The sequence below is a fragment of the Vombatus ursinus genome, unplaced genomic scaffold, assembly GCF_900497805.2.
Source record: "Vombatus ursinus unplaced genomic scaffold, bare-nosed wombat genome assembly UNPS02009994.1, whole genome shotgun sequence".
Classification (NCBI taxonomy): Eukaryota; Metazoa; Chordata; class Mammalia; order Diprotodontia; family Vombatidae; genus Vombatus; species Vombatus ursinus.
In genome coordinates, this window is record NW_020949772.1 from 7,682,049 (window position 1) to 7,693,789 (window position 11,741).

The following is an 11,741-nucleotide window of genomic DNA, read 5'->3' on the forward strand; positions in this document are numbered from 1 at the left end:
TGATACATTGTGGGGGTGCTGGAGGTGCAAGGGGAGTATAAAGGCTAGTCCAGAGCTTCTTGGCATTTGGGGGGTCATGGACACCCTTCTGGTGATCACATGTACCTATGGACCCCTCAGGATAACGTTTTTAAAAGACTGAAGGAAATGCTCGTTTCAGCCAAAGGTTAGTGAAAACAAAGATGCCACTTTTCCCCCATTCAGGTTTATAGACACCCCCTGCCCTGACATCTATCCATGGGTCCTCTGGGGGTCCATTAAGAACCCCTGCTCTAGGAGAGCCTATTAAGCTAGGAAGGATTTGAGGCCTGGACCAGTCAAACTCAGTTAGAAGAGGCTCAGCCCCTCTCAGGCAAGATGGCAACCAATTGGTGAAGCCTAGCAGCCCCAGAGTGCCGTTCACAATTACCAAGGGCTAGCCGTCTCTGCCCGTCGAAGGAGCACCCACATAATGACATCACGGATGCTTGAAATATTAAGGAGAGGGTGGAGCTTCTAGGATCGTAGAATTTGGAGCTCAAGGGATCTTTGAGAGATCATCTAGTCCATTTTGATCCTTTTACAGCTGAGAAAGCTGAGGCACATAAAGGACTTGCTCAAGATCACATACTAAGTTAGTTGCTGTTCAGTAATTTTCATTCATGTCTGACTCTTCCGTGATCCCTTTTAGGGTTTTCTTGGCAAAGACACCGGAGTGCTTTGCCATTTTCTTCTCCAGCTCATTTTACAGATGAGGAAACTGAGGCAAACAGGGTGAAGTGACTTGCCCAGGGTCACATAAGTGTCTGAGACTAGATCTGAACTCAGGAAGTGGAATCTCCCTGACTCCAGGCCTGGTGCCCTAACCATTGCATCACCCAGCTTACCTTTGTGAGTTAGTATCAGAACCAAGATGAGAACCCAGGTCTCCTGACTTCCAGATCAATTCCCATTCTCCTGGAGCAAATTGTTTTCCTTGAAGCCAAATGGTTGCTGGAGAAGGAAGGAAGGAAGGGGAGGGAGATTTAGAAACGTCAGTCAAGATCATGAGGTTTGAAATACATGGTGACCAGCTAGATTCATAACTATGCAGATTTATGCAAATGATGCTAAAGAATGTGCCTAGTAGAGAAGGGGAGGAGAATAAACATTTATACAGAGCCTACTATTTGATCCTCAGGACAACCCTGTGAGGTAGATGCTGTTATTGTCCCTATTTTACAGTTGGGGAAACTGAGGCAAGCAGCAGTTAAGTGACTTGCCCAGGGTCACATATCTAATATGTGTGTTTGAGGCAGGATTTGAACTCAGTTCTTCCTGAGTGCAGGCCTAGTGCTCCATGCACTGTACCACCTCACTACCCCAAGGGTTAGGTTCTGACATCCTCCTTTGTCATTTTCCAAAAGATTCCTCAAATTGGAGGGATCAGTCCATCAGTCAGTAAACATTTATGTGATACCTACTATGTGCCGGGCATTATGTTCAGGTGGTAGGGGTATAAATACAAAAATGAGATTGCCCCTGTCTTTAAGGAGCTTGGAAGGTTGGATTCCACGCTCTGACCCCTGGGAGCTTTGACACTTCTGCCACATGTCTGGGCCCACCTTATCCCCCAGGAAGGTACCAAATCTTAGCTAAGGCTGAGCCTAACTATGGCTCCTGAGCCACGGGCCCTGCACCAGTGTTGATCATTGCTTTGATCATTTGGAGAGAAAGACCTGAGCTGGTTTTCACGGGGATCAAAATAAGTGTCTAGAACTCTCCGGCCTCTTCTAGGGCCCCTCCCACCCTAGGCTATAGAAACAGATTGAAAAAAAGAAAAGAACTTTTGAAATCATGGAGCCCAAAGCCCTGATTTTACACAAGGGTCCATTCCAAGTCCAGACAGATGGGATTGAGGTAACATGGAGGAGGCTGGAGGTGGGGGGTGGCCCGAGTCTTAGAATGAGCAAATGTCAGAGCAGGGCGGGGTCAGAACAGCACAGAATGGCAAACGAGAAGAGACTTTAGACCAGAGAATCTGTGATCAGATTGTCAAGGTTGGGAGGGACATCAGCAGACAGTCTCTCAGAAATGCATCAAATATTAAACTGACTATAGCCTGGCTACACTGGCAGAGATCTTGGAACAGAATGTCAGAGCTAGGAGGGCACATAGGACATAGAATGTCAAAGCTGGAAACGTATCTAGACCATACAGTATGTCCCAAGCTGGGACATACGGGGAAGGGTCTTAGATCAGGGTTATCAAACTCTCATAGAAATGGGAATCATTAAATTGTGCATAATAATCCCTGCAAGCTACATATTGAACACATATTAATAGTAGAAAGCTACATATTAACATTATCTATGTTTTATCACATTTTTGTTTGTTTACTTTATTATTTCTCAATTATATTTTCATCTGCTTTGGGCCACAATTGGAAGTGTTTTGGGCCATTTCCACGTGTCTTAGAGTATTAGAATGTCAGGGCTGGGAGGGATTATATAGTATTAGATATAAGATAATGTAGGATTCAGAACCAAGAGGATACTTAGAGCATAGAATGTCAGAGATAATAGTGTCCCCAGGATGTCAAAGATAGGAGGGACCTTAGAACATAGAATAACAAGGATCCTTAGGACATGGAATGTCAGAAGCGGAAGGGACTTTATACCACAGAATGTCAGAGATAATAGCTTCCCTAGGGTGTCAAAGATAGGAAGGTCCTTAGAACATGGAATGGAAGGGGTCCTTAGAACATAGCATGTCAGAGATGATAGCTTCCCTGGGATGTCAAAGATAAGAGGAACCTTAGAACATGTAATATCAGGGGTCCTTAGAACATGGAATGTCAGAAGGAGAAAGGACTTTATACCATAGAATGTCAGAACTGGGAGGGACTTTAGTTCAGAACATATTGGGGTTAGAATGCTATTCACATGCAGATACTTTCATGTTTTCGAATGCTTTCTTCACAAGAACCCTAAGCAGTAGATATACTGTTTAGAGATCACCTAATCCAGGCCCATCATTTTTAAATGAGTCTCAGAAAAGGAAAGTGACTTGCCCAGGGTCACAGAGCCAAGTGTAGAGACCCTTGTAGTTAATGATGGGTTTAGGGTAGCAGGAGGACAGGAAATCCATATTGTCATACTCTTGATTTTAGAAAAGCCCTCATTGCTTTGCATAATCTACTGATCTTAGGCAAGTGACTTAACCTCCCTGGGCCACAGTTTCCTCATCTGTAAAGTGAAGGGGTCGGATCAGTTGGTTTCTGAGTTCCTTTCAGCTATAGATACATAGGTCTATATGGCTTCAGTTATAAACCCATGGGTATGTCCATCTACAAGGATCTATGATCCTTTGACACAGGGAAAATCCAGGAGGCATTTAGAAAGATGGTGATTATAGACTTCTCTTGGTTTTTTGTCCCTGGGAGTTAGTGAGAGGGGCAGGGTTTATTAGCCCTACTTTACAGATATAGCCAAGATCAAATGGTTTTTCCATTGGTTCCTGTTGGGATGAGGTTCTGGGACTTAGGAGGATTGGGGATATAATCTGCTTGGGAACCATCACAGCTGGAAGAGAGCCCTCGGTACTGCACTGCAGTGCTTCTGGTCTGATGAATGAATGTCGGAATGTCAGAATGAATAAATGAAAAAGCGTTTATTAATCTCTGCTCTTGGGGTCTAGAAGCATGGTCCCCATCCTTAAGGGAACTTCCAGGCCTCTCAAGGAGGTCCCTGGTCTGATAATCTAATTCTTGTTCAGTCCTGCCCAACTCTTCACGACTCCATAGACCATAGCACACCGATGCTGTCCATGAGGTTTTCTTGTCTTCTCCAATGGATTAAGGCAAACAGAGGTTAAGTGACTTGACCAAGATCAAACCGCTAGAAGTGTCTGAGGCCAGATTTGAACTCAGGTCTTCCTGACTTCAGGCCCAGAGCTCTATCACTGAGGCACTCAACTGACTGGATATAGACACTATCCACCTCAGATCTTAATCCGATTGGAGAATAGGGCACACCCATCCACTTTTGGTTACCTATTCTTTCTTTTGTTTTTCTTGGTGAGGCAATTGGGGTTAAGTGACTTGCCCAGGGTCACACAGCTAGTAAGTGTCAAGTGTCTGGTCTGAGATTGAATCTGAACTCAGGTCCTCCTGTCTCCAGGGCTGGTGCTGTATCCATTGCACCACCTAGCTACCCCTTGGTTTCCTATTAATGAGTAGACTAGGAGTATACAGAATACAGACTGATACCCAGAGCAAGAGAGCAATCAGAAAAAGATGGCTGGAGGGTCTGGGGCGGCAGGGCAGATAGAAAGGAAGGAAAACATAGTATTAAGCACCTACTATGTGCCAGAGACCATACTAAGTGCTTTACAAATATTTTCTCATTTGCTCTTCACAACAGCCCTGGGAGATAGATGGGATTTTCCCCATTTTACAGTTGAGGAAACTGAGGCAGGCAGAGGTGAGCTGATTTGCCCAGAGTCCCACAGCTAATAAGTGTCTGAGGCTGAATTTGAATTCAGATCCTCTTGAGCCCAGGCCAAGCGCGCTATCCACTGTACTACCTACCTGTCTATTTAAAAGGATGCTAGTCCACTATGTCAGGAATAGCTGTAGAACAATAATTTGTTATTGTTCAGTCATTTTTCAGTTATGCCTGACTCTTTGTGACCTCATTTGGGGTTTTCTTGGCAGAGATCCTGGAGCGGTTTGCCATTTCCTTCTCTGGCTCCTTTTACAGATGAAGACACTGAGGCAAACAGGGTTTAGTGACTTGCCCAGGGTCATACATCTAGGAAGTGTCTGAGGAGTGCCAGATTTGAACTGACTCCAGGCCTGGCGCTCTATCCACCATTCCGTGCAGCTGCCAATAATAATGGTAATAATGGCTAACATTTATATAGCACTTGCTTTGTGCCAAGTGCCATGCTAAGCACTTTACAATTATTGTTTCATTTGTTCCTTGAAACAACCCTGGGAAGCAGGTGCTATTATCATTCCCATTTTACAGTTGAAAAAACTGAGGCAAACAGAGATAAAGTGACTTGCCCAGGGTCTCACAGCTGCTAAGTGTCTAAAGTTGAATTTGAACTCGGATCTTCTTGCCTGTAGGCCCAGCAGTCTATATACTGCACCACCTCACCGAGATCCACAGAAGCTGTGGCATCACGGTTCCAGCGATGGAAGGGACCTCAGACACCTTGTCTAATCCCCTGTCATATTTTACAGATGGGGAAACTGAGGCCCGAGGGTAAGCAGTAAAGCTAAGATGTGTGAATTCAGATCTTTCACCATGCTCCTTCCCAGTCCACCTGGATGGCTGTCTCACTCAATCAGCATTATTTCAGCTGGGTGTGACCTGGGGAGGGGTGACAGCAGATGGCTCAGGAAGGAGAGAGGCCTGGAGAAAGGGGAGGGAGGGAAGAGGCCTTTCTGCTGCCCCAACTCCCTTAGGTACTCTTACTTGGAAGAGCGGGAAATTTGGAGAAAATGCCCAGATGTGACATGTCAGAAACCCAGTGGGGGCTCTCAGAGGTGGCTAGATAGAAGAGCAGAGACCTCAAACCCCAAGGCCCGGGGAGGGGAGGTGTGAGGGCAGAGGCTGGGGGCTCTGTAGTGACAGATCACCTCGCCCTCCTCACCCTGTCTCTGAAACACTCACAGGCAGGAAATTGTGGTAAAGTCAGAAGCTTCCTTGAGGGGGGAGGGGGAAAGAAGCTTGGGGTGGGGGGGGAGGTGTTGGGAGATGACAGAGGCTGGGAACTTGGTGTCCTCTAGGGTATTTAGAACAGGCCGGATGGGGTGGGCACCCAAGTCAGAGCCATCCAGAGTAACCACGGGGGAAATTCATGCATTGGTTTGAACGCTTTTCATACATAGTCTTCTTTGACCGTCACTACAACATCAGTAAGGAGGCAGCTAGGTGGCTCAGTGGACAGGGTGCTGGGCCTGGAGTCGAGAAGACCTGAGTTCAAATTCAGCCTCAGATACTTCCTAGCTGTGTGACCCTAGGCAAGTCACTTAACTGTCTTTGCCTTAATCTACTGGGGAATGAAATGACAAACCACTCCAACATCTTTGCCAAGAAAACCCCATGGATGGTAGCGGTATGACATGGTCCGTGAGGGATTGGAGAACTGGACATGACTAAATTGACTAAGCAGCAGCCGCGTCAGTCGGGCAAGAAGCATTTATTAAGCACACGCTGTGCCCAGCCCTGTGCTAAGCTTTGGCCGGACGGAGAAAGTCAGAACATGGTGCCTGCTCCCCAGGAGGGCGCATTCTAATGGTGGGTCACACCTGAACGTGGCTCGCCTCTGGGCAGCCCAAGTGCCCCTCGGAGGAAAGGTCTTGCTCACACCGCCACCATCAAGTTTCCCCAGCCATTAAATTTGACATGAAGATTGAGGGCGCTTCAGTGCTGGCATTCAATGTGAGGTCAGGCCCACACCAGCCTGTAGAGGAGGGCCAGAGGTCAACAAGCCGGGTCAGCCCAAGGGAGAGAAACTGACCCATGTCAGGCTTGCCCGGAGCCATGAGGCGTTTGATGTTGCTGATAAAATTGGAATTATCCATAAGCTACGTTCTACTAGCCTGCCCCCCATGTAATAAACAGGCTCCCATAACCACAGAAAGAACGAGCCAAATTAGATGCCGCTGGGAGGCAAAGAGCAGCTGGGTAGAGCGTTGGGTTTGGAACCAGGAAGACTCATCTTCAAGTTCAAATCCGGCCACAGACACTTCCTAGCTGTGTGACCTTGGGCAAGTCACTTCACCCTGTTTGCCTCAGTTTCCTCATCTGTAAAATACGGCAAACCACTGCAGCATCTCTGCCAAGAAAACCCCAAACGGGGTCATGTCTGAACAACAGGGGCAAAGAGAATAGGCAGAGTCAGGGAGTAGCTGGGGACAGCAGAGCCCCCCACACTTTGGGCTTGTGTGTTTGTGACAGCGGCCAAAGGGGAAGTGAGACCTTGGAGGGTGAGACGTCTAAGAAGTGATTCAGGCCCAGCTGGGGTTTTCCAAGTTGCTCTTCCCTTCTGGGGAGGAAATGAAGGTGGGTGGGAATAAAGAAGCAAGTGAAAGTGAGTTCTGCACTGCCCTCACCACCCTCCTGAAGCCGTAGGGCCCACCTGCCCTGACGCGGAGCTCCCTTGCTCTCCTGCCCCTGGGACAGATTTTCCCCAAGGTCAAGCTCATCTCGCCTCCACGAGCATTGCAAGGGGGTCCGAAGAATTGAAACTGAGTGGTCTCCAGGGAAAGAAATCATCCTTGGGGAAAATCATCTCATCTTCCCTGCCCCACACCTGCTGCCACAGGGGAGAGGAGTGAGGGAAGTGGGAGCTCTGGGCCTCGGCTGAGGGGGGGGCCTCGTCTCAGGGGCAGCACACTCACCCTGCTTCTCTTCCTCTTCCACCCCTCTCCCTGGTCAGGGCCTCTCTCCCCCATCATGCCACAGCTCAGAGGACTGGCAAGAGCCCCTGATCTGCACTCTTGAGGATTGGGGCTCAGCTCTCTCCTGGGCCATTCAACTGACTGTGTGACTTTGGACTTTGGGCAAGTCTCCCCAGGCCTCAGTTTCTTCATCTGTATAATGAGGGTAATGCATTGGATGCCCCCTAAGGCCCTTCTAGCCACAGCCCTTAAGATCGTAAGAACCCTCTGCTGCCCAGAAACAGCAACGTGGCCGAGTCTGGAACCTTGGTGGAAGTGGATAGATGGGGGATCCGGGCAGGATGACAGAATGAGGCGGAAACCAGGCACAAGGGGGCGTTTCAAGTGGGGATGGGCCCCATCTTAAAGGACTTCTCTGAAAGAGGCGCTTCAGGTCCTCACTGGCTGAGAAACGCCTTGCGTAGCCCCAACCTGCAGATGGCTCCTCTCTTACAGAGAAATGTGTTGCAAACCGGCTCCCTGAAGCGAACCACAGGCCTCGCAGTTGAGTTTTTCTGCTGTTAACAGGAAACTGGGGAGTGGGGGTGAAGAGAAGAGGCATCAGGGCACTGGGGGAGCCAGGATGTTGCAATGGAAGGTCCCTAGGCTGGACACGAGGAGATCTGGGGGGCATGAGTCTTGGCTTTCCCATCATCCACCTGTGTGACCCTGCGTGGGTATTTCCTCTCCCTGGGCTACAGTTTCTGCACCTGCTAAGTGAGGGAGCTGGGTGTTAATCATTTATTCATAACAAATATCCTGAGATCAGAGAGTGCCCATTACGTAGTCATTCAACAAACATTGGGCGGTTGAGGGGAAGGCCGGTGGATGAACAAATGCTAGCTAGAGGCGCTCAGTCAGCCCAGAAAGCCTTTTGATGCCTGACAGTCTCTAGGGTTACACATGCAGTGAGCACCTACTGTTTACTCAGTGCTAGAAATAAAAAAATGAAAACCTTTACTCTCTGGACCCTTAAATAACATATAGTCTTTTGGCAGGATGACTGTAATGATAATATTTATATGATGCTTTGAGGTTTGCAAGGCAAAAACAATATCTGTAAAATAATCAACATGGTGCCTTACATATAGTAGGTGCATAATAAATGCTTGTTTCCTCCCTTCACAACCCTATCACAGGATCACAAACCTAGAAGGGACCTTAGACCTCATTTAGTCCAACTCCCTGGTTTTACAGGTAAAGAAACTGAGGGCAAGAGGAGTTTTTGAAGTGACTTACCCAAGGTCACATGGCTAGTATCTCTCAGAGGTAGGATTCAAACTCAAATCTTGTGTGACTACAAGTTCAGAGCCCTTAGCCCATTGCCTAGCACATAGCAGGTGCTTTATAAATGCTAGTTGACTAGTTGGCTTTCCATTGAACCATGCTGCATCTCATGAGGCAGGGAGCATAAGTATTATCTTGAATTTGCAGATTAGAAAACTGAGGCAGGCAGAGGTGAAACGACTTGCCCAGAATCTCATAACAGCTGAGGTAAGATCTGAACCCAGGTCCCTATGCTATCTTGAAAAATCCAGACAGAACTTTTTTTTTTTTTTTTGGCTAGGCAATGGGGTTAAGTGACTTGCCAAGGGTCACACAGCTAGTAAGTGTCAAGTGTCTGAGGCCAAATTTGAATTCAGGTCCTCCTGACTCTCGAGCAGGTGATCTATCCCTGCACCACCTAGCTGCCCCTAAACAAAACATTTTAAGAAAATCTGGGGCAGCTAGGTGGTGCAGTGGATAGAGAACTGGCCCTGAAGTCAGGAGGACCTGAGTTCAAATCCAGCCTCAGACTAAACACTTGACACTTACTAGCTATGTGACCTTGGGCAAGTCACTTAACCCCTATTGCCCCCCCCCAAAAAAAAATCTGAAGGAGAGAATTCTCAGCTGGTGAGAGTGAGGGAGCCAGGGAAGGTGGCCAGATAAGGTGGCACCCAAGCTAGGCTTTGGAAGAAGAGAAAGATTTCAATGGGCAGAGACAGAGGGAGTCCATGTCAGAAAGACCTGGGCAAAAGTTTGGAGGTAGGAAGTGGCATATTGTGGTTGGGACCACCCCCAAATTCATTTTGGTTAGAAATTGCAGATGTGACTTTGAAGCAAGATTAGGAAAATAAGTTGGAGCCAGAGTGAACCAGAGGTAATAGGGAGCCATGGACATTTTTTGAGCAGGATAGTGACATTAGAATCTGTTCCTCAGACTATTTTGGCGGAGATACAGAGGATGAATTGTTATTGAGAGAGACTGGAGACAGAAAGAACAATCAGGCGGCCATTGCTATAGTCTCGATGAGAGACGCCAAGGATAAGGGCCTTGTGGGTGGAGAAGAAGGGATTTGGGAGCTGCTGTGAAAGGCAACTTGACAGCTGATCGTTTCCAGCCTGGGTGAGTGGGAGGATGAGAGGGCTATCTCTAGCATCCCTTCCAGCTGGAGTCTGTTGCTCTGGGATTCCTACTAAGTAGACTTTTATTCTCTGGGGCCAGGGGGACTCACTGGAGAGGGGCTGCAGCTTCTGTTCAGGCTAGGATGGGGGCTTAGGCCTTTGAAGGGAGGCATGGGAGTCTTGGGAAAGGGGAATGAGATTCCAGATTCCCCCTTTGTAAATCTCTCTAATCTCAGGGACAGTAGGCCAGAGGGGCCCGTCACCTCATCTCTCAGGGCAGTGGAACAGGTTGAGGGGAGGAGAGGGCAATGAACTAAGGTCTCCAGGCAGCTGGGTCCCACTGGACTTCCCCCTTCCTGGAACATGGAGACCGTCGGTGTGCCATGTCTCCGTGACTCCTGGATCCTCCTCCTGGGTGCTTCTGTTCATCCAGGCAGAGTTGTAGGGCAAGGCCATTAGTCACCTCGGAGTTATGCTGAGGGGCTGGCAGGAGGCCAGGAAGGGAGGGACGGGTGGTCCCAGGGAGAGCCAGGACCCTTCTAATCTCTTCCTTCTGAGTTTAAGCTGGGGTGGAGCAGAAGCCAACGGCCCTTTTCTGCCTCCTCCAGAGGCCCTGAAGCGACTGAGAGTCTTGGTGGACTCCAGAGAATTCCTAAGGATTCCTGCCTCCCAACCCCCCGGGCCTGGCCAGGACCAGATGACGATGCTCCTTAGGAATGTCGGCCCCTTGAATCCCCTTTAGATACTGAGACTTTCCCTCAGGATCCCAATTGGGGGAGGGGGCTGGAGGGATGGACGTCTGATGCTCGCCCCTCAGAGGAAATAGGAATACAGAGGTAGGGGTAGTTGTGGGGAAGGGGGGGGACAGGTCTAGTCTCCTCACAATCCTGGGAGAGGGGGAGGTGGGAATGCCTGACCTGGGTTCTGTCATGAAATTCCCTGTGCAATCTTGGGCAAGTTGCTTGCCCTTTCTGGGCCTTCATTTTCTTCACTTGTAATAATAATAATAACAACAACAATAATAGCTCAGATTTATATAGGGTTTTAAACTTTGCAGAGTTTTTATTTGGAATCTCAGTCGATGGCCACACCAGCTTTGTGGGTGTATGTGCTATTTTTAACCACGATTTACAGAAGAGGAAACAGACTCTGGGAGGTTAAGTGATTTGTCCAGGGCCACACAGGTAACACAGCTGGCTGAGATGTAAACCTAGGGCAGCCAGGGAGGACGGTGGATTCCACACTGAACTTGGGTCTAGGAGATCTGAGTTTGAATCCAGGCTGAGACCCTTACTAGCCCTGTGACCCCTGGGCAAGTTTCTTAACCTCTCTCTTGGCCTCAGTTTCCTGATCGGTAAAATGGACATAATAATAGCACCTACTTCTCAGGACTGTTGTGAAGATTCAACGGGGTCAAAGCCCTTAGCACAGTGCCTTGTACATAGTAGGCACTTAATGAATGCTTGTTGCCTTCTCTGTATTGTGGCCAAGTAAGGGTGGAAAGGATCTAAATGAACTAAGTCAGTAAAGTGTTGGCAGTCATTTCTGCTTGAAACCTTCCCACGGAGGGCAGCGAGGTATAACGTGGCCGCATTAGGGGCTGGCAGGAACCTGCTAATTGCTGTTCAAATGAAGTTGAAGAACTAGCTAACATCTCCTCAGGAGAAGGAAGGAGTAACCAGGTACCCAGTGAAACCACCACCAGCATTTTGCCACAGCAGAGCTCTTCCTCCCTCCCTCCTTCCCTTTCTTCCTCCCTCCCTCCTTCCCTTTCTTCCTTCCTCTCTCCCTTCCCTCTCTCCCTCTCCCTTCCTCCTTCCTCCCTTCCTCCTTTTTTTCCTTCCTCTCCCCTCCCTCCCTTCCTTCTCTTCTTTCCTTCCCTTATCCCTCCTTCTCCCCTCCCTCCCTCCCTCTCCCTTCCTCTTTCCTCTCTCCCCTC

The 11,741-nt window shown here is 48.5% G+C and overlaps 1 protein-coding gene across 1 annotated transcript in view; it reads left to right on the top strand.

Annotated features, from left to right (window-relative positions):
* The window catches only part of RHOF (ras homolog family member F, filopodia associated), a 49,418-nt gene that overhangs the window by 23,731 nt on the left and 13,946 nt on the right, over positions 1 to 11,741 (top strand).